The sequence below is a fragment of the Bombina bombina genome, chromosome 5 (genome assembly GCF_027579735.1).
Source record: "Bombina bombina isolate aBomBom1 chromosome 5, aBomBom1.pri, whole genome shotgun sequence".
In the NCBI taxonomy this organism is placed as follows: domain Eukaryota; kingdom Metazoa; phylum Chordata; class Amphibia; order Anura; family Bombinatoridae; genus Bombina; species Bombina bombina.
Window position 1 is genome coordinate 50,374,914 of NC_069503.1, and position 27,979 is coordinate 50,402,892.

Genomic DNA, 27,979 nt, shown 5'->3' on the forward strand with positions numbered 1-27,979 from the left:
TTCATGAGTTTTCAGACTAATTTTACGTGTAAAACATTTTCCACACTCTGTACACGTGAAAGGTTTTTCTCCTGTGTGAATCCTTTCATGAGTTTTCAGATTATTATTTTTTGTAAAACTTTTTCCACACTCTGAACATGTGAAAGGCTTTTCCCCTGTGTGAATCCTTTCATGAGCTTTCAGACTACTATTTTCTGTAAAACTTTTTCCACACTCTGTACATGTGAAAGGCTTTTCCCCTGTGTGAATCCTTTCATGCTTTTTCAGACTACTATTTTCTGTAAAACATTTTCCACACTCTGTACATGTGAAAGGCTTTTCTCCTGTGTGAATCCTTTCATGCTTTTTCAGACTACTATTTTCTGTAAAACTTTTTCCACACTCTGTACATGTGAAAGGCTTTTCTCCTGTGTGACTCCTTTCATGAGTTTTCAAACTACTCATTGCTGTAAAACATTTTCCACACTCTGTACATGTAAATAGCTTTTCCCCTGTGTGAATCCTTTCATGAGTTTTCAGATGATACATTCGTGTAAAACTTAACCCACACTCTGTACATGTGAAAGGCTTTTCCCCTGTGTGACTCCTTTCATGAGTTTTCAGCTGATCCATTTGTGTAAAACTTTCCCCACACTCTGAACATATGAAAGGCTTTTCTCCTGTGTGAATCCTTTCATGATATTTCAGACGATGCATTTGTGTAAAACTTTTCCCACACTCTGTACATGTGAAAGGCTTTTCCCCTGTGTGAATCCGTTCATGAGTTTTCAGATTACTCTTTTGTGTAAAACTTTTTCCACACTCTGTACATGTTAAAGGCTTTTCTCCTGTGTGAATCTTTTTATGAGTTTCCAGGTGATTACTTCGTATAAAACATTTGCCGCACTCAGTACATGTGTGTGGTTTCTCATCTTTGTGAATTTTGTGGTGTTCTAATAGATGAGACTTCCATCTAAAGCTTTTCTCACATTCTGTACATTTGAAAGGTTTCTCCTTTGTATGAATCATTTGGTTAGACTGTAGCCTTTTCCCTTCTTTAATATGTTTTGAAAACTCAGTAAATGTGTGTGGTTTATCCTCTGGGATAATGATTTCACTAGATAAGGCATAAATGTTGTCCTCTTGTTTGATGACTAAATTACTCTCTGTACATAATGATTGCTGCCCAGTTCCTGCCAATTCACCATTTTCTTTTAACATCTTTTGTGATATCCCCAATGTTTGTGAATAATCATTGATGTCTAAGATTTTTGAAGTTTGCGGTATCATTCTGACGCTTTCTGTAGTGAAGGATAGATATGAACTATTCATGTGTTTGTCTACATAAAAAGAAATGGAATAAAGAAAAATAAGACTCTTTATTCATTATAATATAATCCATCTCAATAAAAAAAACATTTTTTATACTCAAAAATGTCTTCCGTTTTGTATTTTTTTAAATTTTACAAATTAAAAAAAGATGACATAGAATGTAAACTTTACTAAAGCATAGTAAACTAAATTACTGAGTTGTGGTTGTTCCACACATGTGAACTAGGTCTGCGTAAGTGCAGTTATGGGTGTTTCATGAGCGAGGTCAGGGCAGGGGAAGGTGGAGATGTCAGTGTTCTGAGTAATGAACCAGGTCAGGGGGTGAGGTTGGGCAGTTGTTAGACATGATCTATCTTAAAGGACAGAGGGGGGAGTAGTATTTTTTTACCTTCCTCCTCAGCCCAATGGGGGTAGCTCCTTCTTTATAACTGTCACTGACACAAATGTACTTAAAGATGCAGATATAAATATAATAGTTTATATTTGTTTAATGAGTGATTTGTTATATTTTCCCAGTAATTAAAGTCAGCATAATATCTATTTTACTCACCTAACACATATGAGTTCATGCTGATAACAGGCTCCAATGTCTGTGCTCAGGAAGAAGGTTCCCTTATTCACTCCAGTTACATCAATACCTGATATCTCTCAGTGCTCTGGCCGTGTCTGTAAAAAGTATATTAAATGGTTTAGACAGATAATAATAAATAATGGTTCTGATTAACTGTACGTATGGTATAATTAAAGGCACACATAACAATTCATGTGATACAGATCAGCTGATTAGGTTATTACATATGTGCTATTGATTCAGCACAAGCCTTTAGTACAGTTAGCTCTGTGGGTGTTAAAATTGCCCTTAAATGTGAACCTTCCCAAATCTATACAACATAACAGTAGAAAATCTATTTAAGTGAGGCCCTATCACAACTTTACAAATATATTATAATCTTTGTTTTCTATCATTTATATGAAACAATATTTTCTTCTGAAATAAATGGTAAATATCAGTTGTTTAAATATAAGTTAAATTGGATACTGCAATATTGGTATTGTACTTCCTACTAATTCTCACTGTCAGACATTTTGTCATGTGCTCCACCCCCAGTCCTTTAACTTCTCTTGGTCAATACTGAGTTTACTTAAATCACACTGCAAGGCTGCGTGGAAGAGATAGGCACTAAAATGATCATATCAATTGTTATCTTGGATAGAGTTAAGAAAATAAAGAATGTTTGTGTTTACATAGAGTGAAAATATAATGAGATGTTCTTTTGGCAAATTCAAAGGACCATAAAATATAGAATTATAAAACCACAGGTGCATAATAAAAATACAATGCAATAAAACTTACTATGATTTTAAAAAGAGCAGTAAATTGTTTTCTGATAAATGTAGTTCTGCACTTGTACCATGTGACAGCTATCAGCCAATAACAGACTCCTGTACCATGTGACAGCTATCAGCCAATAACTCAAAGACTCATATTTTTATATAATGTGATCTCCTGCATATGCTAAGTAGGAACCGGAGCCTCAGGTCATTTAAAAGGCTGTGTACAATTTAATAATGAAAATAAATTACAGACAGCAAACAGTTATTTTACATAAAAATAAAGCTAAAGAAGACATTTCCCATACACTTTATAATATTTTATACACCAGTAAAACAAGTCGTTAGAAATACATTAAAGGGATAGCAAAGTCACAATTAAACTTTTATGATTCAATTTTAAACAACTTTCCAATTTCCTTCTATTATAAAATCTGCATTATTCCCTTGGGGACCTTTGTGACAAAGCAAATAATGCACTATGGTGCGCTAGCTGCTGATTAGTGGCACATACATGCCTCTTGTCATTGGCTCACCTTATGTGCTCAGCTAGCTCCCAGTAGTGCATTGCAGCTGCTTCAATAAAGGATACATAGAGAATGAAATAAATATCATAATAGAAGTCAGTTGGAAGTTGTTAAAAATAATATGTTCCGTTTAAATGATGAAAAACATTTGGGGTTTCTTGTTATTTTAAGGGGAAAACAAATTTACAGGACACTGTCCCTTTAAGTCTGTGGTCATGTGACATAAACAGCAGCAGCTGAAGGTGCAGAATACACTTACTAAGGTCTTTACTAACAACAAGAATCAGTCACAGATCAGTGGGATAAACGTTCTGATGATAAACAGGTGCAGCTAATAGAAATAAGAAATGTATTATAAAATAACCTCATTAGAAATAAAATAATATGCAGATCACAAGATATTTATCATTAGATCAGTATATGTGATGAGACTGATACAACAGGGCCATAAGCTGAGTGATATTTATTACTGGAGCAAATAGCAGCTTCACACTAATATTAAATAAAAATGGTTTATCTGGGCTCTACAGTTAGTTATAAACATATAGGGAAATACAGGATTCTAATTGGCTGATACTTAAAAATCTATTGCTCATTGGATAACAGGAACAACCCCACAAATGTATTATTGGACACAGTTCCTCAAGCTTCAAACTATTGTTTGGTTCTGCTACAAACATTCATTTTACAAACTGCTGTAAATCATTATGTATTAAATTGGGATTTTTAAATGAAAGAACTTAATGTTAAATTCATTAACACAGCATGAAAATTATAGAAAACAAATTAAATAAGTACAGTTGAGTTTCTTATATGAAGTAAAATATTTTATTTTTAGCATAACAAAATACAGAACAATATTTTCTCATCATTATATAAAACACAACAGTGTGAGGCTGTTAATAAAGATTTATGTCAGGTTTTGCACATTACCGTTTAGCAGAAGCTCTGTAAGTATGAAGTCTCTCTGGTTCCTCCTGTGATATCACTGAGTGTTACACAGATATTTATACTAATGTGGGAGGGTCACCTTTCTCTGTGTGACTCACATGAGTACAACTTGTCAGTTGGGAGACAATGAGAGGGTCACACCTGGACTTTTGTTCTCATATAGATGTCTATTGTCCCCTCTGTTGTCACATGAATACAGAGTCCCTGCCTCCCCCTCAGGGTGTGATTATCATATGGATAAGTAAGCAGGAAACAAACTGTTGGGTTTTTTTTTTTAAATGTGAGAGATTTTTCTATTTTGTACTAAAATATCTCAGGATACAGCATTATATTATGTTTTTATTGATGGGAATTGTTATTTTAACAGAACTTCGTTCCAAACAGATGTATAATATTAACGTTATTAGATACATATGTGATACAATACTGATTATTTCAATATTAATAATGTGACATTTTCATTGTTTTTTCACTAACTGTATTATTTAAGGTTTATTTTTCTAATCTTTCTAGCAAACATTATATTTCTTCTGACTATATTTTATCCTACACATATAAATTGCTGTACTCTGCAACTAACTGTGAGCTTTTGTAATTTGTCATTGTATTACCTTTTGTATTTAAAAGAAGGCCGCAGCAGATATAGAACATTTATTTCCATACATGTTGGGCTCCATTACATATGCGGCATGTATATTTCACCTGTCAGACGCAATTTTTACTCCCATAACCTAACATGGGAGTGCGTCGAAAATCGGTATCACATATTCAGCACAAGGACTTACGTGGCGAAAATTGAGAAATTTTACTCCATTTTCACCTCGCCACACAAAGGCAGCCGCAGCAAGCCTTGCGCTGAGTATGTGAGCACCGTAACTGCCTGAAAATATAAGCACCTAACGCATGCGCAATATCTATCTACCTGTCAACCGCAATCCCCCACCACAATAACTAATAAAGTATATTAACCCCAATATCCGCCATCAAACCCACATCGCAACTAATAATTAAAGTATTAACCCCTAAATCTGCCAACCCCAACATCGCAAACTACCTAATAAAACTATTAACCCCTAATCTGCCATTAACCCACAATGCAAAAAACTATTAAAGTATTAACCCCTAACCCGCCAAACCCACACAATGCAATGCGAATAAATTTATTAACCCCTAATCCGCCAAACCCACACAAATCTATTAACCCCTAACCCGCCAAAGCCCACAATGCAATGCTAATAAATCTATTAACCCCTAAACCACCAAAGACCACAACGCAAATAATTAAACACTAAGCCCCCTAACTTAACACCCCCTAAACTAACCCCATTACATAAATTAAACTAAAACAAAATTACAATTTAAATTAAAAAAACTAACATTACTTTAAAAATAAAAAAACTACATTTAAATTAAGCTAAAATTACAGAAAATAAAAAACAATTATCAAAAATAAAAAAATGATATCTAATCCCTATAAAAATAAAAAATGCCCTCCAAAATAATAACCACCCCTAATCTCATGCTAAACTACCAGTAGCCCTTAAAAGGGCCTTTTTAATTCCCCCCTAACAGTAAAACCCCCCACCCACCAAACCCTTTAAAATAAAAGAACCTAACACTAAAAAACCTAAACTACCCATTGCCCTGAAACGGGCATTTGTATGGGCATTGCTCTTAAAAGGGAATTTAGCTCTTTTGCTGCCCATTCCTAATCTAAATAAAACAAACCCCCCCAAAAATTTTTAAAAAAATAAGTCTAACCCCCAGGTTGGTACTCACGGTTCTTGAAGTCCGAGGGAAAAGGTCTTGTTCCAGGCGGTGAAGGATTCTTCCAAGCGGCGACCTCTTCTTTCTTCTTCCAGGAACAAGCCGGCAGAGAGCGGAGGGCAGAGCTGAAGACCAATCACTGCAGAGCTGAAGACCAGCGGCCCTGGAACTGAAGACGGGGACCGTAGAGCCATGAAGCGTGGTGGATCCTCTTCGTACGATCTTCACCGTACACTGAATAGTGAATTCAAGGTACGCGATTAAAGATGGCGTCTCTTGAATTCCCATTGGCTGATTTGATTCTTCAAATTCAAATCAGCCAATAGGATGAAAGCTACTGAAATCCTATTGGCTGTTCAATCAGCCAATAGGATGAGAGCTACTGAAATTCTATTGGCTATTCAAATCAGCCAATAGAATTTCAGTAACTCTCATCCATTTGGCTGATTTGAATTTGAAGAATCAAATCAGCCAATGGGAATTCAAGGGACGCCATCTTTAACTGCATACCTTGAATTCACTATTCAGCGTACGGTGGAGATCGTACGATGAGGATCCTTCACGCTCCATGGTCGCCGGTCTTCAGTTCCAGGGTCGCCGGTCTTCAGCTCCGCCCTCCACTCCACACCGGCTTGTTCCTGGAAGAAGAAAACATAATTTATGTAAGAACTTACCTGATAAATCAATTTCTTTAATATTGGCTAGAGTCCATGAGTTAGTGACGTATGGGATATACAATCCTACCAGGAGGGGCAAAGTTTCCCAAACCTCAAAATGCCTATAAATACACCCCTCACCACACCCACAATTCAGTCTAACAAATAGCCAATTAGTGGGGTGATAAAGAAAGGCGTAAAAAGCATCAACATAGGAATTTGGAATTAATTGTGCTTTATATCCTTATATGGCGCTAACAACATCCGGAAATGACACACTCACGTCATTGAAGACGCACCTTGTGCAGGAGACTCGGCGTCAACTAAGGCGCCGGAAATTATGAATTTGCGTTATCAGATGTACCTTTGCGCCAAAAAAATTCTCGCGCCAAGAATAACACAATAAACTTTGGCATTTTGCGCCCTCGCAAGCCTAATTTTGCCCGCAAATTTTAATGAAAAACAGTCAAATTGAAAAAAACTATACCCCAGGTAAGAAAAATATTTTCCCAAATATGAAACTGATAGTCTGCAAAAGGAAATATACATAAACATGCCTCATGGCAAATATATGTACAATACATATATTTAGAACTTTATATTAAAACATAAAGTGCCAAACCATAGCTAGCTAAGAGTGTCTTAAGTAATGAAAACATACTTACCAAAAGACACCCATCCACATATAGCAGATAGCCAAACCAGTACTGAAACAGTTATCAGTAGAGGTAATGGAACATTAGAGTATATAGTTGATCTGAATAAGGGAGGTAGGAGATGAATCTCTACGACCGATAACAGAGAACCTATGAAATAGATCTCCCATGAGGAAAACCATAGCGTTCAATAGGTGATACCCCCTTCACAACCCTCTGACATTCACTGTACTCTGAGAGGAATCGGGATTCAAGATGCTGAGAAGCGCATATCAACGTTGAATCTAAGCACAAACTTACTTCACCACCTCCATAGGAGGCAAAGTTTGTAAAAACTGAATTGTGGGTGTGGTGAGGGGTATAATTATAGGCATTTTGAGGTTTGGAAAACTTTGTCCCTCCTGGTAGGATTATATATCCCATATGTCACTAGCTCATGGACTCTTTCCAATTACATGAAAGAAAGTTTAATTTGGACTTTACTATCCCTTTAAATAATCTCGCCACCCCAGAGACCTTTAGATATTCAGCACCATAATGTCCATCCTCAGAGTGTTTGTTTGTTTTACAACTAAATAGATTTTTCTATGTAAATTTGATAACCTTATTTCCCCTTCCACATGCTGTACATAGGCACAGTTATCTGTTGTACTGAAGTGGTCCATATCTGTGTATTAGCTCTTGGGAACTTCATATTATTCCTATAATCCAGTAGAGATTTTTTTCACTACATTTTTTATACAAGAATAGATATTCAAAAAATCTTTGTATTTATCCTTCAATTAACAATATTATTTATAAATAAGACAGTTTATATCTAAGCAAACACTTGCAGGTATAGTAAAGGTAGTTGCAGAAAAAAACCTTAGTATGTGGTGCTTCTGGAAAATTCACTTTATTTACATTTAGCAGCATGGACACAGGATAAAAGCACACACTTGCAAGTGTCAGACAAAGGGCTTAACGCGTTTCGGCTTACTCCGTCATCAGAAGCCTAAGTCATGTTACCCACCTATACCCATTTAAAGGCATCACTACTTTCTGATAGGTTAATTAATTACACATTTAGACGTTACATAGATTAACTCTTTAAAAGAGCTCCCCATCCCCATATGCTTTTCCTATGATAGTATTAAATTTGCCTTTAGCAGCTAATTTTAGATCTTATCTTAAAATTTCCCTCTTTATCCTATCTCCTTATGATGTAAAATATTCAGTAATTCACATAATTATCAGGTTAAATGTCCTAAAACATTATACTGGACTTTATTACATATGGAAGATAAACAAGGGGCGCCAACATAGTGTGAATCGTTAAAACAACAAATATAAAAGTGATGTGCAAAAAACTACTCACAAGGAAAGTGGCACCTTAAATGAATAAGGTGCGATAAAGCAGGCTGACATTCAAATTCCAGCAGTCAGTACGCTGGAGGTCTCACCCAGAGGACCTGTGGAATCCAAATAGGCGTCTAGAAAGTAGCACCCACGTTTTTTAGGGCCAATGGCCGGACCAGGTGAGCTGCAAGCTGATAGGTGTTCTCCTGCTGCACTCACGCCAGACTTTTCTCCAAAAATGACAGTGTCAGTGTATGAAAGGTTCCGTGGTAAAAGTCCTGTTTCAAAAACAAGTGGATCGTGGAAAGAAGCAAAAATACCGGGTTGTGGTATAAAACAAACAGTATTTATTTTGCAACGCGTTTCTCAGTCTATTCCAGACCGGTTCATCAGGCATAATCATAGTTAACAATAGAGATCTATTTAAACCCACAGTGACCCGGAATTGAAACAAAAGGTCAACTCTATTAACAATGTTGCAATTGCAAAAAACATTTAACTTTTGATACATTGTATAAATTGGTTTGAACAATTGTGATAACACTTAAATAAAAAGTATATAAAAAAATCCTATTCGCAATTACCAAATATATCTGGAAAAAAAAAAAAGGCTTAGTAAACTGGACATATATTAACATGTGTGTATATATATATCTCATTTCCTGGTTGGATTCAAACCCAGGACCTAATGTGTGCTAGGCAATGGAAAAATCACAAGGCTACTTTTATGTCTTGTTTAAATTTCTTGCAAAAAGGATTAGTATTGATACAAAATATATAAATTGATCTACATGTCTCACAATGTCTAGAAGATAATCTTATTTGGTCTTTGTAATAAATGACTCTAATTTTTAAAACCAAACTAAAAGGAATTTTCTAATAAATATAAAACTAAAAAAGAAATGTCCGTGACAAATGCTTACTATAAATAAGTGACATATAAAAATTATAAAAAATGATAAAAAATATATATGTGTATATATATATTTTATGGCTCCACTGGACTCGAACTTGGGACCTTCTGTATGTTAAGCAAGCATGAAATTAATAAGGCTATCTTGAAGGCCTATTTTTATGTTATATATTGGAGCAGAAATATGTTAGGAATTATGTTATTAATAATATGTATATATATATTTGGGACTCCACCTTGGGACCTTCTGTATGTTAGGCGAACATGAAATTGGTAAGGCTATCTTGAATGTTTATGTTATATATTGGGGCAAAAATATATTTAGGAATTATGTTATTAATTGTTTCCAATCATATACAACAACCAAATAGACTAAAAAGTGTATCCAGAATGTATATAAACAATTGTAGGTGTATGTGTTGATGAATAATCAAACATTCAAAATGATGAAATGTGCAAAATAGTGTATCGTAAAAAAATAATATAAATCAGGTATGTAAAATATAATATAATATGAAACTATATAGGTGCTTGGACTATTAGGTTTAGAACCGGATAGACAAGTGCATACATATACACAACTATGTGGACATGCTCGTCATGGGCATATACACATAAATATAAGTGTATGGAAATATAACATATTCTATATGTGTCTAAATTGCATTAATGCAATATATTATTGAAGACTGACAAAGAAGAGAAAAAGAAATAAGAGAGATATAATGTAGTGGTATCGACGTATGGTAGTGTTTGTTTATGTATATCAAAAAATATAAGAAAATATGATGTACTAGACCCTAAAAGCTAAATCTCATGTTAGATACAAATGTAACCTGTATAAAAGTAATAATTTATGTGAAGGCTGCCAAATCTACATTGGCATTTAAGCCTAATGGATACAAGGTTTTGAGTTTATGTATCCAATATGTTTCTAATTGCCTGAGTTTAATCAGACGATCACAATCTGTGGAAGGTGGTACATGATCAATAGGGATAATTTTATAGATATCTGAACTCCCGTCGTGCATCGTTTCACAATGGTTGGGGACACTATGGTTGGTTTTAGTTTTTTTACAATTTTTACAATTTCGATGATGTTCACCCCAACAGGTATGGAGATTTCTAATAGTGCGCCCTACATACTGGACGTCACAAATACAATTAAGGAGATACACTATATATTTAGATTCACAATTGAGACGATGTGTAATTTGATAAGTTAAACCAGTAATATTGGATTTAAAAGATTTTTGTGAAATTGTAAATTTGCACATGTTGCATCCTCTTTTGCCACATTTAAATGATCCATGGGAAGCTAAAAAGTTTAAAGTTTTGGTTTGTTTATTGGACCGAAATTGGCAATGTTTTACTCTTTTACTGGGGGCTAATTGATTCCTTAAAGTGGGAGCTCGTCTATATACAATTTTGGGTTTTTCACCGACTATATCTTTAAGGAAAGGATCCTTTTGGATAATGTTCCAATGTTTATGTAGTATGTTTCGAATTTTGTAGTGGTTGTTATTGTATTGTGTAATGAAAAGTGGTTCACAAACAACGTTGTTTGTGGATTTCTTTTTGGTTTGATTGTTGGTGCTATTTTGGACTTTTTCAAAGATTAATTCTCTATCTAGATTGCGTGCTTTTTTAAGACATTGATTTAGTAGATCTATAGGATAACCTTTGTCTACAAAGCGTTGGTAAAGAACCTTGCTTTGAATGTCAAAAGATTCTAAATTGGAGCAATTCCTGCGTATTCTCTTAAATTGGCTGTATGGGATGTTTCTTTTCCACCCTATATGGTGGTTACTAGAGAAGTCTAGATAGCTGTTGCTATCGACTTTTTTGAAAAAAGTTTGAGAAATTATGTTACCTTGATTATCCCAACTTAGTAATAGATCCAAGAATTCTATTGAAGATTTTTGTATATAACATATTGGATACATAAACTCAAAACCTTGTATCCATTAGGCTTAAATGCCAATGTAGATTTGGCAGCCTTCACATAAATTATTACTTTTATACAGGTTACATTTGTATCTAACATGAGATTTAGCTTTTAGGGTCTAGTACATCATATTTTCTTATATTTTTTGATATACATTAACAAACACTACCATACGTCGATACCACTACATTATATCTCTCTTATTTCTTTTTCTCTTCTTTGTCAGTCTTCAATAATATATTGCATTAATGCAATTTAGACACATATAGAATATGTTATATTTCCATACACTTATATTTATGTGTATATGCCCATGACGAGCATGTCCACATAGTTGTGTATATGTATGCACTTGTCTATCCGGTTCTAAACCTAATAGTCCAAGCACCTATATAGTTTCATATTATATTATATTTTACATACCTGATTTATATTATTTTTTTACGATACACTATTTTGCACATTTCATCTTTTTGAATGTTTGATTATTCATCAACACATACACCTACAATTGTTTATATACATTCTGGATACACTTTTTAGTCTATTTGGTTGTTGTATATGATTGGAAACAATTAATAACATAATTCCTAAATATATTTTTGCCCCAATATATAACATAAACATTCAAGATAGCCTTACCAATTTCATGTTCGCCTAACATACAGAAGGTCCCAAGGTGGAGTCCCAAATATATATATACATATTATTAATAACATAATTCCTAACATATTTCTGCTCCAATATATAACATAAAAATAGGCCTTCAAGATAGCCTTATCAATTTCATGCTCGCTTATCATACAGAAGGTCCCAAGTTCGAGTCCAGTGGAGTCCCAAATATATATATACATATTATTAATAACATAATTCCTAACATATTTCTGCTCCAATATATAAAATAAAAATAGGCCTTCAAGATAGCCTTATCAATTTCATGCTAGCTTAACATACAGAAGGTCCCAAGTTCAAGTCCAGTGGAGCCATAAAATAAAATATATATATACACATATATATTTTTTATCATTTTTTATAATTTTTATATGTCACTTATTTATAGTAAGCATTTGTCACAAACATTTCTTTTTTAGTTTTATATTTATTAGAAAATTCCTTTTAGTTTGGTTTTAAAAATTAGAGTCATTTATTAAAAAGACCAAATAAGATTATCTTCTAGACATTGTGAGACATGTAGATCAATTTATATATTTTGTATCAATACTAATCCTTTTTGCATGAAATTTAAACAAGACATAAAAGTAGCCTTTTGATTTTTCCATTGCCTAGCACACATTAGGTCCTGGGTTTGAATCCAACCAGGAGATGAGATATACATATATACACATGTTAATATATGTCCAGTTTACTATGATATATATATTTTTTTTTTTTTCCAGATATATTTGGTAATTGCGAATAGGATTTTTTTATATACTTTTTATTTAAGTGTTATCACAATTGTTCAAACCAATTTATACAATGTATCAAAAGTTAAATGTTTTTTGCAATTGCAACATTGTTAATAGAGTTGACCTTTTGTTTCAATTCCGGGTCACTGTGGGTTTAAATAGATCTCTATTGTTAACTATGATTATGCCTGATGAAACGGTCTGGAATAGACTGAGAAACGCGTTGCAAAATAAATACTGTTTGTTTTATACCACGACCCGGTATTTTTGCTTCTTTCCACGATCCACTTGTTTTTGAAACAGGACTTTTACCACAGAACCTTTCATACACTGACACTGTCATTTTTGGAGAAAAGTCTCGTGGCATGAGTGCAGCAGGAGAACACCTATCAGCTTGCAGCTCACCTGGTCCGGCCATTGGCCCTAAAAAACGTGGGTGCTACTTTCTAGATGCCTATCTGGATTCCACAGGTCCTCTGGGTGAGACCTCCAGCGTACTGACTGCTGGAATTTGAATGTCAGCCTGCTTTATCGCACCTTATTCATTTAAGGTGCCACTTTCCTTGTGAGTAGTTTTTTGCACATCACTTTATATTTGTTGTTTTAACGATTCACACTATGTTGGCGCCCCTTGTTTATCTTCCATTCTAGACACCCTGACCCATCGCACCGCTGGACACAAGAGGAGCACGCCAAACACCTGAACACATCACCGTTCACATATTAGGATTGGACACTTATTTTTTACATCACAGCATTTTTTGGGACATTGATAAGTACTTTTTATATATTTTACTCATCGCCACAAATATCATTGTTTATCTGTGATATCTGATTATTTTAATGTATCACTAATATTATACACAAATTGTCCTTGTTACAGAAGCATTAGTTATTTTGTTGTGAAGAAACTTATTTCCCAGCAGCAATGCCTGAACCAGCCAAGCCAGCGCCTAAGAAGGGCTCCAAGAAAACTGTAACAAGTATCATTTCATAAAGGGTTAACTCTGTTCAGTTTTGAGAAAACTATTTTCTGAGGCAGGTTTCCTAGCATATTGTGTACTGTAATTAAGTTTGTGATAAGCATTCACTGCTAGGTGATAAGAAGGACTCAATTGTTTTCTTGTGTGTACTTGTTATCTGCGGTGGCCTGTCCAAGGGCTTTGTCTAAATGTGTGATGGGGGATTTTATGCTTCCCCCCCTGGGAGTGCCCTGTGTGCATGTAACCTAAATAAAAAGCAGGCTGGGCATCCCAGTCCTCAGTTCTTGGTTGTCCCTCAATCGCAGCGTTGACTCGTTTTTGTGGGCAGAAGGGTATCCTAGCTGTACTACAGCTAAGGGGGATTATTCTACATTTGCGAGACTCATATAGAATACTATGGAAAGCAGTTTCTCCCCTCTTCAGCAATAGGAATCCAGGCTACTAAGCGGTCCATCTCTCAGCGAGACTAAGGGTAACCGTAACATTTGGCGGCAGCGGTGGGATTTTTCCTGGATTTCCTAGGAGAGGTACAGAACGGATGGAGAGCGCTTACGAAAAATTGAAGCGTACAACCCTAAAGGATTTACTTGAAAGCAGAGGGGGGTACGCCAGCAACCGGCCGAGGAGAGAGCTGATCGCAGAATTGACCGAACGGGATCAGAGCTTCACAATGGCGGAAACACCGACCACGATTAGTGACGAAAAAACCAGGATTGTTCGGGAGAGGCTCTCACTGTACGGGCCGAACCCCTCCATGGAATTGGTACAGCAGTTGATGGCGGAAGCGGACAAGGATATACGAGAGACTCGAGCCCACGAACTCAACCTAGCGAACGCACACCGCAATGCTGAAGCCCCGCAGGTAATCATCCCTGTCGAAAATGCTGGGAGGCCCAAGATACCCTATGCGGCATTTCGACCCTTCCTAGAGAGCGAGACAGGGATTGATGAATATTTGGTGGACTTCGAAAGGCAATGTGCCCTGCACCAGATTCCCAACAGGGAGTGGCCCACGATATTGTCTGGGAAACTATCCGGGCGAGCCCTGGAAGCCTTTCGTACTCTGGGTGCTGAGGAAGTGACACAGTATGAGCTAGTTAAGGAGACACTGTTGCGACGGTACGCAGTAACTCCGGACGCGTATCGCCGACAGTTTCGGGGCACGAAAAAGAAGCCTAACGATACCCATATGGAATGGGCGCACCGAATGCGGAGAGCGGCAAATCACTGGATGAGCGGAAGTAAAGCGGTGACTGGTGAGGAAATTTTACAATTGTTTCTCTTAGAACATTTTTATAATGGCATGGAACAGCAAGGGAAGGAATGGCTGCGAGACAGGCGACCTTCTACCTTAGAAGAAGCAGCCAAATTGGCCGATGAACATTATGACTCCCGTCTTCACGAACCCAGAGAGGTTTACCGTGCACCCCCTCGTGCTGAATTCCGAGCCCCGGTGCCCGCAGGGCCCGCCCGACACTCAGGACCACCCAATAACAGCTCTGAGCGTCCCAGACCGACTTGCCACCGATGCAAGCAACCAGGGCATTTCAGGGCTAGCTGCCCCCTTAATACGCACCAGACACCCAGGAATTACAATTACCCCTCTGGGGCATATCGTCCGGCCCGGACCCTCTGTGTTAACCAAGAGGCCCCTATGGAGGAATATTTGGGGCCGCTTCACGAGGCGGACCCTGTATATGCTGCCTCAGATAACCGCCAGCACCATCGGCAGAAGGTATGGCTCGAGGGGCGATCTACCGAGGGATTGAGAGACACAGGGGCTACTATCACGCTGGTACAGAGTCATTTGGTGCCGGAGCACAAGCGATCTGGACAGACTGTGGCCGTTAGAGTGGCGGGGGGGGATGTGTACAAAATTCCAACAGCTAAAGTGCATCTTGATTGGGGAGCGGGAAAGGGGGCTGTGAACGTGGGCATAATGGATAATTTACCTGCCGAAGTACTACTGGGCAATGATTTGGGCCCCATGACTTCTGCCTATGCTCCAGTATGCAACAACGAGGCGGACCCAGTGACTACACGGGCCCAAGCCCGGACGGAGCGAGAACTCTCACCAGTGCGGGAGACACAGGTAAGACCTACCCCGACATTGCCTGACATGTTAGGCCCCATACCCTGGGACACCCCAGATGCTTTCGAGACAGAGTCTAAGACTGACCCGACCTTACAAAAGTACCGGGAACGAGCAGAGACCGGAGGGGGCGGGGCAGATAATGAAACATTCTTATGGGAAAAAGGGAAACTATACCGCTGGACAGAGAAAAGGGGACAGCGTAGGCGACAGCTGGTAGTGCCCCACAAATACCGTCAAGAAATCCTCAAGATAGGCCATGACATCCCCTTAGCAGGCCACCTAGCTGTAACCCGTACCCTACACCGCATTACTCACACGTTCTTTTGGCCAGGGGTACACGCCGACGTTAGAACTTACTGTAACACCTGCGATGTGTGTCAACGAGTAGGAAGGCGAGGCGATCACCCTAAAGCCCATCTAGTAAATATGCCCATTGTAGAGGAACCCTTCAGCCGGGTTGCTATTGACCTAGTGGGACCACTGGCTACCCCTAGTCCCTCCGGTAAGCGCTACATTCTTACCGTAGTGGACTACGCTACCAGGTACCCAGAGGCTGTCGCCCTATCCAACATACAAGCGGATACGGTAGCGAATGCACTAGTACAGGTGTTCTCCCGGGTAGGATTTCCAAAAGAAATCCTATCCGACCGAGGCACCCAATTTACGGCTGAATTGACCCAACAACTCTGGCAGGTTTGCAAAATTAAGTCCCTCCTGAGCTCCCCATACCACCCCCAGACGAACGGGCTGTGTGAGAGGTTCAATGGGACCCTCAAGCAAATGCTCAAGACGTTCACTCAGGAATACCGAGACTGGGAACGCTTCCTGCCGCACCTCCTTTTTGCTTATCGGGAGGTGCCCCAGGAAATGACAGGGTTCTCTCCCTTCGAGTTGCTCTACGGAAGAAAGGTACGGGGACCCCTAAACCTGATCCGGGAGCACTGGGAGGGAGAGATGGAGACTGACGGTGTCCCCATTGTGCCATACGTGCTGGAACTCAGGGACCGAATGGAGCAATTAGCCAAATCCGTGCGGGCTAATCTCCAGTCGGCCCAGAGAAGACAGAAAGTATGGTACGATCGGGGGGCCCGAAAGAGAATCTTTACCATAGGACAAAAGGTGTTAGTACTTAAGCCGGTGAAGACAGACAAATTGCAGGCGTCCTGGCAGGGCCCCTACCAGATCGTAGAGAAAAGGGGAGACACCACTTATGTGATAGCTAGCTGCCACGACAACAATCTTAGAAAGACATTCCATGTAAACATGCTCAAGGAATATTTTGAGCGACCAGAGAACGTGACGGCCATATGTTGTTCCCCTCAGGAAGGCCCCGACAGTCTACCCATTCCAGACCTATTAGAAAAGAGTCTCCCCACAGGTATAGTGGCTCAGGTTCAGATAGGAGACCGACTTAGCCCCACTGAAAGGGAGCAGCTCAACCAACTCCTACAGTCCAAACACCTCACCTTCTCCCCGAAGCCAGGGTACACTACTTTAACCACCCACCAGGTAGATACTCCGGGACCAGCTCCCTTGCGCCAGGCTCCGTACCGAATCCCCGAAGCAGTTAGGATAGGAATGAAGAAGGAGATCGATGAGATGCTCCAACTCGGGGTAATTGAGCCCTCCGATAGTCCCTGGGCCTCCCCAGTTGTCTTGGTGCCCAAGAAAGATGGGACCACCCGGTTCTGCGTAGACTATCGGAGGCTCAATGAAAATACCGTGACGGACGCTTACCCTATGCCCAGGGTAGACGAGCTACTCGATCGTATAGCCAGGGGAAATTACCTGACCACTATTGACCTCTGCAAAGGTTACTGGCAGATTCCCCTGGCCCCGGAGGCTATCCCCAAGTCGGCATTCGTCACCCCATTCGGCTTATATCAGTTTAGGGTAATGCCGTTTGGGATGAAGAATGCCCCAGCTACATTCCAGCGCTTGGTGGATAGGCTCCTGGATGGCTTCCAGAGTTTTGCTTGCGCCTACCTGGACGACATAGCGATCCACAGTGAGTCATGGGAGGACCACTTAGCTCACATAGGAATGGTTCTGGATCAGATCCGGGCTGCTGGCCTGACTCTGAAGCCAGAAAAATGCCACTTTGGGATGGCCGAGGTACAGTACCTGGGTCACCGGGTGGGGTGTGGAAAGCAGCGACCAGAGCCGGCCAAGATAGAAGCTGTCGCCAATTGGCCCACCCCCATCACTAAGACTCAGGTCCTAGCCTTCCTGGGCACGGCAGGGTACTATAGACGGTTCGTACCAGACTACAGCACACTTGCCAAACCCCTGACTGACTTGACCAAGAAGAACTTACCTCGACAGGTCCTGTGGTCTCCCCACTGTGAAACGGCTTTCCAGGCTCTCAAAAATGCTCTAATTAACGCTCCTGTCTTGGCGGCTCCAGCCCTTAACAAACGTTTTATCGTCCACACAGATGCTTCCATGTTCGGGCTGGGAGCCGTCCTCAGCCAAGTAGGCGAAGATGGAGGGGAGCATCCAGTTGCCTACATCAGCCGGAAGCTCCTGCCCCGCGAAGTCAGCTATGCAGCGGTCGAAAAGGAGTGTTTGGCTTTGGTGTGGGCATTAAAGAAATTGACTCCCTATTTATATGGGCAGGAGTTCACTCTGGTCACCGACCATAACCCGTTGGTGTGGCTGAACCGGGTCTCTGGAGATAATGGCAGGCTATTACGTTGGAGTTTATCGTTGCAACCCTTCAATTTCACCATTACTTACAGACCTGGGAAACAGAATGGCAACGCCGACGGGTTGTCCAGACAAACCGACCTCAGCCCCGCATAACCAGCGGTCTGGACAGCCTTAGTCTGCCCCGAAAAGGGGTCAGACCGTGTCTGCCAGAGTGTTCCACAGAAAGGGAGCACTGTTACAGAAGCATTAGTTATTTTGTTGTGAAGAAACTTATTTCCCAGCAGCAATGCCTGAACCAGCCAAGCCAGCGCCTAAGAAGGGCTCCAAGAAAACTGTAACAAGTATCATTTCATAAAGGGTTAACTCTGTTCAGTTTTGAGAAAACTATTTTCTGAGGCAGGTTTCCTAGCATATTGTGTACTGTAATTAAGTTTGTGATAAGCATTCACTGCTAGGTGATAAGAAGGACTCAATTGTTTTCTTGTGTGTACTTGTTATCTGCGGTGGCCTGTCCAAGGGCTTTGTCTAAATGTGTGATGGGGGATTTTATGCTTCCCCCCCTGGGAGTGCCCTGTGTGCATGTAACCTAAATAAAAAGCAGGCTGGGCATCCCAGTCCTCAGTTCTTGGTTGTCCCTCAATCGCAGCGTTGACTCGTTTTTGTGGGCAGAAGGGTATCCTAGCTGTACTACAGCTAAGGGGGATTATTCTACATTTGCGAGACTCATATAGAATACTATGGAAAGCAGTTTCTCCCCTCTTCAGCAATAGGAATCCAGGCTACTAAGCGGTCCATCTCTCAGCGAGACTAAGGGTAACCGTAACAGTCCTGAGCACTTGTTTTACTCACAATTTATTTTCGTCATTATTATTAATTTTTCACACATAACAAACACTGTGCTGTTTATTTAATTTTTTTTTTATTTATGCATACGGGTACAAACCCAATTATAAAGTGTTAGGTCCTACTTTGATAACCTGTGTTCCAAGCGCATCCTCTTAAGTTTTTTCCTTCTCAGGAATTTATTTTTATATTATTTAGATTTTGGTGATATCAGAGGATTGCTTGCTTATTTTAATATTTTAATATTTTAATAACATGTTTTACTAGGTGCATATATTTTATTGATACCCATTTCAGTTTCTATATATTGTGATTACCTATATAGCATCTATTTTTAGGATTTAGCAATTTAATTTTTTTCATCAACTCATAGTTTTTTATTAACCCATTGATTTAACACACCTAGCAATTACCTTTCAATCCCAATATGCAATCTAGGGATGACAGAAACAAAAAACGGTCTAATTATATTTTGCAAGGTAACACTGTCACTCTAGAAACTTACTCTGACCCCAGTATTTTGAAATCTATGAAAGATTTGTTCCATCTGTTAGAAGAGGAACTTATGAAAGAACACTGCCATTGGTGGGATTTAAAAACTCTAGAAAAATACATAGAAATCAAACAAATCCCTAGGGGTTTACGAATTTTGAAACATTGTTCTTTTAAGGAAGACAAAGATTTATTAGACAGTTGGTATAAAGCCTTGGATGATTGTTCTTTTAGTTTAATCAAAATTTTGATCGAACATAGACAAAAATTAACTGACAAATGCAGTCAGAATATTGAAAAGATACAAAAAGATCTATTATCACATGTTAATAACCCTGAATATCAAAAAATTCTTAAAGAAATTACTGACCGCACTGATAAATATCAAGATGACATCGTCCAGAGTAAAAGCAAAAAATTACAGAGGGACCAAATAGATTATAATAATAACCAAGTTTACACTTTCAATAGAGTTGAAAAAGAAAAACTCACACTTTCTAATAATCCAAATGAAGAAAACAAGGGACAAAAAAACTCCTATACATCACACAAAACAGAGGGTGAAAATTGGACGACTAGAATAGAAACTATAGAAGAGAACAAAACAGAACCTACAGGAATACACATAACAATTACAATGCTAATTATAGACCGCACTACAATGAGAATTACAGATTCAATTCCCCAAACCCCCGTAATAACTATGGACCTAGAACTCATTACTCCAACACAAATAGACATTCCCAACAATATCCACAAGGGACATATCAGAGTCAATTTCGTGATAACCATTCTAACACATATCAACAACATTTTTCACCCCAGCATGGCTTCAGGCCTCATTCCAATCATCCTACTTCTCACAATCAGGTTACAACAAATTATCATACACAACAACCTAATAGAACACTTCTGGAGAGACCCCATGGGCATATACTCAAACCAAACAGTCCATTAGAACACACAAATAGATTCAATATTTTAGCATCTTTGCCAGATGAAGAAAACACACCAGGCACCTCATATGAACATCCCTCTTCTTTTTTAGAGAATGGCCAAAATCACAACAGACATCCCTTTCCAAACAGCAACCTAAGTGTAGAAAAACAACGAAAAAGACCGTACACTTCAGACCAAGAGGATCTAGAGGAAGGGGTTTATCAGCCAAAAAAGAAAAATTATCCAAATTAGAACAAGGTATATTCAATTTATCATCACACATTCTAACAACTAATGAGAAAAGAGAACTCCACAAAGGCCTTTCATACTGCCCACCCAATCCTCACAATTTATATCATCTATTTGTGGATGTTAATAAATTTACAAGGAAACTATCCTTGCAGAAATTATTTGCACAAAAGAAACTAAAACAACAAAAATATATACAACCTGAAAATACACAGACTATACTAGTCAATAATATGACCCCTAATAAGAATATGAAGGTCATATTTGCAGAAACAGAAAGCTTAACTACCCATTTATTTGATGATTATATTCATACAGATATTAAGGTAAAATCCCAATTTACACCATCTTTTTCAACAAACCACTATATAGAATTATATCAAAGATCAGTCATTGAGGATCTTGAAAAACTTTCAAAAGATCACAAAAAACAGTACCATTTACACAAAAGCGAACAAACAGCTTTACGTATGCTAGCCAACAATAAAAATCTGATAATCAAGGATGCAGATAAGGGCGGTGGTATTGTCCTACAAGATCTAGGAGATTATCTCAAAGAGGCCAATAGAATTTTAACAGACACTGAATACTATAGGGAAATCTCTTTCAATCCAACAAGTATTTTCCTAAAAGGGTACAGTACACTAATACAAAAGGGCATATCCACAGGTATTCTAAATAAAGAAGAGAAAGAATTTCTCAAAGTCACAAATCCTAGTGTGGCACACTATTACCACCTGCCCAAAATCCACAAAGATCAAGTTAATCCACCTGGACGCCCCATTATAGCAGGCATTGGTAACCTCACATACAATTTATCTTTTTATTTAGATCAATTTTTACAAAAATATGTTGTTACTTTACCCTCCTATATCAGAGATAGCACACATTTACTATATCAACTTAAAAACATTTCTACTAACGATGATCTAATTTGGATCACTTGTGATGTTGGCTCCCTTTATTCTAACATTTGCCATAACATGGGTATTAATGCAGTTTCCATCTTTTTGGAAAAGGACCTATATATGCCAGACATCCAAAAAGAATTTATATTGGAAGGAATAGAATACATCCTCAAGCACAATTAATTTATTTTTCAAGATAGATTTTTTCTACAGGTCAAGGGGACGGCCATGGGTACCAGGTTCGCCCCGAGCTTTGCAAATTTGCTTATGGGAATCTTTGAAGACCGATATATTTATTCCTCAAGCTTTTGGGCGAACCTGGTATACTATGGCCGCTATATAGATGACCTGATTTTTATTTTAAGAGGGAACCACGAGCTAGCTAACACACTAATAGAACACTTAAATCAGAATCAGATGGGTTTAACCTTCACAGCTAATATACAAAAATCTTCAATAGAATTCTTGGATCTATTACTAAGTTGGGATAATCAAGGTAACATCATTTCTCAAACTTTTTTCAAAAAAGTCGATAGCAACAGCTATCTAGACTTCTCTAGTGACCACCATATAGGGTGGAAAAGAAACATCCCATACAGCCAATTTAAGAGAATACGCAGGAATTGCTCCAATTTAGAATCTTTTGACATTCAAAGCAAGGTTCTTTACCAACGCTTTGTAGACAAAGGTTATCCTATAGATCTACTAAATCAATGTCTTAAAAAAGCACGCAATCTAGATAGAGAATTAATCTTTGAAAAAGTCCAAAATAGCACCAACAATCAAACCAAAAAGAAATCCACAAACAACGTTGTTTGTGAACCACTTTTCATTACACAATACAATAACAACCACTACAAAATTCGAAACATACTACATAAACATTGGAACATTATCCAAAAGGATCCTTTCCTTAAAGATATAGTCAGTGAAAAACCCAAAATTTTATATAGACGAGCTCCCACTTTAAGGAATCAATTAGCCCCCAGTAAAAGAGTAAAACATTGCCAATTTCGGTCCAATAAACAAACCAAAACTTTAAACTTTTTAGCTTCCCATGGATCATTTAAATGTGGTAAAAGAGGTTACAACATGTGCAAATTTACAATTTCACAAAAATCTTTTAAATCCAATATTACTGGTTTAACTTATCAAATCACACATCGTCTCAATTGCGAATCTAAATATATAGTGTATCTCCTTAATTGTATTTGTGGCGTCCAGTATGTAGGGCGCACTATTAGAAATCTCCGCACCCGTTGGGGTGAACATCATCGAAATTGTAAAAATTGTAAAAAAACTAAAACCAACCATAGTGTCCCCAACCATTGTGAAACGATGCACGACGGGAGTTCAGATATCTATAAAATTATCCCTATTGATCATGTACCACCTTCCACAGATTATGATCGTCTGATTAAACTCATGCAATTAGAAACATATTGGATACATAAACTCAAAACCTTGTATCCATTAGGCTTAAATGCCAATGTAGATTTGGCAGCCTTCACATAAATTATTACTTTTATACAGGTGACATTTGTATCTAACATGAGATTTAGCTTTTAGGGTCTAGTACATCATATTTTCTTATATTTTTTGATATACATTGACAAACACTACCATACGTCGATACCACTACATTATATCTCTCTTATTTCTTTTTCTCTACTTTGTCAGTCTTCAATAATATATTGCATTAATGCAATTTAGACACATATAGAATATGTTATATTTCCATACACTTATATTTATGTGTATATGCCCATGACGAGCATGTCCACATAGTTGTGTATATGTATGCACTTGTCTATCCGGTTCTAAACCTAATAGTCCAAGCACCTATATAGTTTCATATTATATTATATTTTACATACCTGATTTATATTATTTTTTACGATACACTATTTTGCACATTTCATCATTTTGAATGTTTGATTATTCATCAACACATACACCCACAATTGTTTATATACATTCTGGATACACTTTTTAGTCTATTTGGTTGTTGTATATGATTGGAAACAATTAATAACATAATTCCTAAATATATTTTTGCCCCAATATATAGCATAAACTTTCAAGATAGCCTTACCAATTTCATGTTCGCCTAACATACAGAAGGTCCCAAGTTCGAGTCCAGTGGAGTCCCAAATATATATATACATATTATTAATAACATAATTCCTAACATATTTCTGCTCCAATATATTACATAAAAATAGGCCTTCAAGATAGCCTTATCAATTTCATGCTTGCTTAACATACAGAAGGTCCCAAGTTCGAGTCCAGTGGAGCCATAAAATAAAATATATATATACACATATATATTTTTTATCATTTTTATATGTCACTTATTTATAGTAAGCATTTGTCACGAACATTTCTTTTTTAGTTTTATATTTATTAGAAAATTCCTTTTAGTTTGGTTTTAAAAATTAGAGTCATTTATTAAAAAGACCAAATAAGATTATCTTCTAGACATTGTGAGACATGTAGATCAATTTATATATTTTGTATCAATACTAATCCTTTTTGCAAGAAATTTAAACAAGACATAAAAGTAGCCTTTTGATTTTTCCATTGCCTAGCACACATTAGGTCCTGGGTTTGAATCCAACCAGAAGATGAGATATATATATATATATATATATACACATGTTAATATATGTCCAGTTTACTATGATATTTTTTTTTTTTTTCCAGATATATTTGGTAATTGCGAATAGGATTTTTTTATATACTTTTTATTTAAGTGTTATCACAATTGTTCAAACCAATTTATACAATGTATCAAAAGTTAAATGTTTTTTGCAATTTCAACATTGTTAATAGAGTTGACCTTTTGTTTCAATTCCGGGTCACTGTGGGTTTAAATAGATCTCTATTGTTAACTATGATTATGCCTGATGAAACGGTCTGGAATAGACTGAGAAACGCGTTGCAAAATAAATACTGTTTGTTTTATACCACGACCCGGTATTTTTGCTTCTTTCCACGATCCACTTGTTTTTGAAACAGGACTTTTACCACGGAACCTTTCATACACTGACACTGTCATTTTTGGAGAAAAGTCTCGGTGGCGTGAGTGCAGCAGGAGAACACCTATCAGCTTGCAGCTCACCTGGTCCGGCCATTGGCCCTAAAAAACGTGGGTGCTACTTTCTAGACGCCTATCTGGATTCCACAGGTCCTCTGGGTGAGACCTCCAGCGTACTGACTGCTGGAATTTGAATGTCAGCCTGCTTTATCGCACCTTATTCATTTAAGGTGCCACTTTCCTTGTGAGTAGTTTTTTGCACATCACTTTTATATTTGTTGTTTTAACGATTCACACTATGTTGGCGCCCCTTGTTTATCTTCCATTCTAGACACCCTGACCCATCGCACCACGGGACACAAGAGGAGCACGCCAAACACCTGAACACATCACCGTTCACATATTAGGATTGGACACTTATTTTTTACATCACAGCATTTTTTGGGACATTGATAAGTACTTTTTATATATTTTACTCATCGCCACAAATATCATTGTTTATCTGTGATATCTGATTATTTTAATGTATCACTAATATTATACACAAATTGTCCTGAGCACTTGTTTTACTCACAATTTATTTTCGTCATTATTATTAATTTTTCACACATAACAAACACTGTGCTGTTTATTTAAAAAAAAATTATTTATGCATACGGGTACAAACCCAATTATAAAGTGTTAGGTCCTACTTTGATAACCTGTGTTCCAAGCACATCCTCTTAAGTTTTTTCCTCCTCAGGAATTTCTTTTTATATTACTTTATTACATATGTCTATAAACCCATGTTGAGCTATAATCCTAATTTATTAGAATGTGACATTACTAAAACTAAAGATACAAAAATGTAAACTTTACAGCTTCCACAGGGGATTAAGGAATTATATGAGGGCAGGGGGGAGTTGTTTTGTAAACATTGGGAGGGGGGGAGGGCTCGGAACAATAAGGGAAGAACCCTTATCTATTAGGAATTATCTCCATACATTTATTAAATCTGCTTCAGTATTAAAACCTAACGGCATTCTAGGTTTCCCCCTCTCTCTGTTAAACTGACTTTCTCAATGACTTGCCATTTGAATGATTTTACATCCTTATTATGTTTATCTATAAAATGCACTGCTAGTGCAAAACAGGGGGTAGAGGTGGAGATGTAATTTAGATGCTCTCTAATTCTTACTCTTACCTCCCTAGTGGTCATACCCACATACTGCATCCTACATTCTGTACATTGAACCATATAGATCACATATTTAGACTGACAATTAGTACCGCTCACAGCTTCATATACTCTTTGTGACACATATGAGTGGAACTGTTTTGAGACTACAGCATGCCCACAGGCTTTACAATTTGCATTGCTGCATTTATAATTCCCTTTACACAGAAGCCAACTGCTCCTATTAGGTTTTTAAGTGTTGACAACACTTGGTGAAAGATAATTGCCTAAGGTACGGTTGCGTTTGGAAACAAAACATCACCCTTCTTTCACATTATCATGCAAAACATTGTCTCCTTTCAGAATAGAAAAATGTTTTTTACTATCTTAACAATTTCCCCATACTGACTACAGTAGTTAGTAATAAAAGTTGGTCTATCTTTATTGAGTCTTCTTTTATGTTTATGTATGGGTTACTATCTCCATAAATGTGGAACAGCTCCCACCAACCCATAAACAGGTTGGCATAGGAGGGGGCAAACTCAGCCCCATAGCTGTTCCACGCTTCTGGAGATAGTAATTCCCATCAAACAAAAAATAATTGTGGTTTAACAGAAATCTTGTTACTCAGATAACATAATTATTAAATGACTCATCAAAGTTGGTACACTTGTCTAGAAAGAATCTAATGGCCGTAAGACCTTTACTGTGTGGAATAGAAGAATAAAGCCCTACCACACTGTCACCCATATATATCCATCTTGCCAAGTTTAATCTTCCAATAATCTCAAGAGATGCTTTGTATCTCTGAGATAGCTAAGAATAAGTTTGAAAAGCGGCTGCAGGAAGGAATCGATCCAAGATGAAAGATTCTCAAATGGGGACCCTATTCCGGAGACTATAGGCCTCCCCTGCACTTGTTCCAGGGACTTGTGTACTTTTGACAGGGTTGGCAACACCGGGTCAGATACAAATAGAAATTCAAAAGTTGAATCATCTATGAGACCCTCTTCTCTGCCATCAACCAATATCTCATACACAAGCCCCTGGAACATCCCAATGGGATTACCAAACAGCCTGCAATATACTTCACCATCCGCAAGCTGCCTCTCTGCCTCCATTACATAGTCCTTCCTCCACATAACCACTATGTTCCCTCCCTTGTCTGACTTTCTGTAACCCAAAGACTTCAGGGCCTTTCTCTATGCCAAGGTAAGATTACTAGAATTATTGTGGTCTGATTCTGGTTGTGTAGTATCTTTAGATCAGTCACGATTATAGAAGGTTTCTAAACCCCCCCCCCCCTAGCTATAAAGGCTTGAAACCCACACATCCCTTTATCAGACCAAAATTTTCCTTATACGTCTCCATTTCCAACTCAAGCAGGGACAGATAATCTTTTGCCTCATCAAAGGCTATATCACATTGTGTACCCATTGTAAAAGGAGACATATCACTCATATTTTCAACAGACTTTTCTTTCTGATTTGCAAAATAGTTTTTAATGTTAACTTTCTAACAAAACAGTTTAAATCAATGATGGTATCAAAGAGGCTAAAGTTACAACTTGGAACAAAACCCAAGCCTAAGCTAAGGACATCCGTCTCTGGTTATTAAACACCTCTGTAGTGAGATTAATTATTGCAAGACTTTGTATCTGTTCCTTGCATTTGGTTGTTCTTAGCCCATATCTCTTGGTTGCTTTGGCCGCTTTCCTCTCCTTTTTCTTGTACAACCCCTATCCCCTGTTTTGTCACTGCATACTGAAAATCCTGATGTTCACTATTTGTCTTCTTATCTTGTATAATATTAGA

At 37.8% G+C, this 27,979-nt stretch overlaps 1 pseudogene; it reads right to left on the reverse strand.

Annotated features, from left to right (window-relative positions):
- Positions 1-27,626, reverse strand: LOC128661291 (gastrula zinc finger protein XlCGF7.1-like; annotated as a pseudogene).
- Positions 27,627-27,979: the final 353 nt, after the last annotated feature.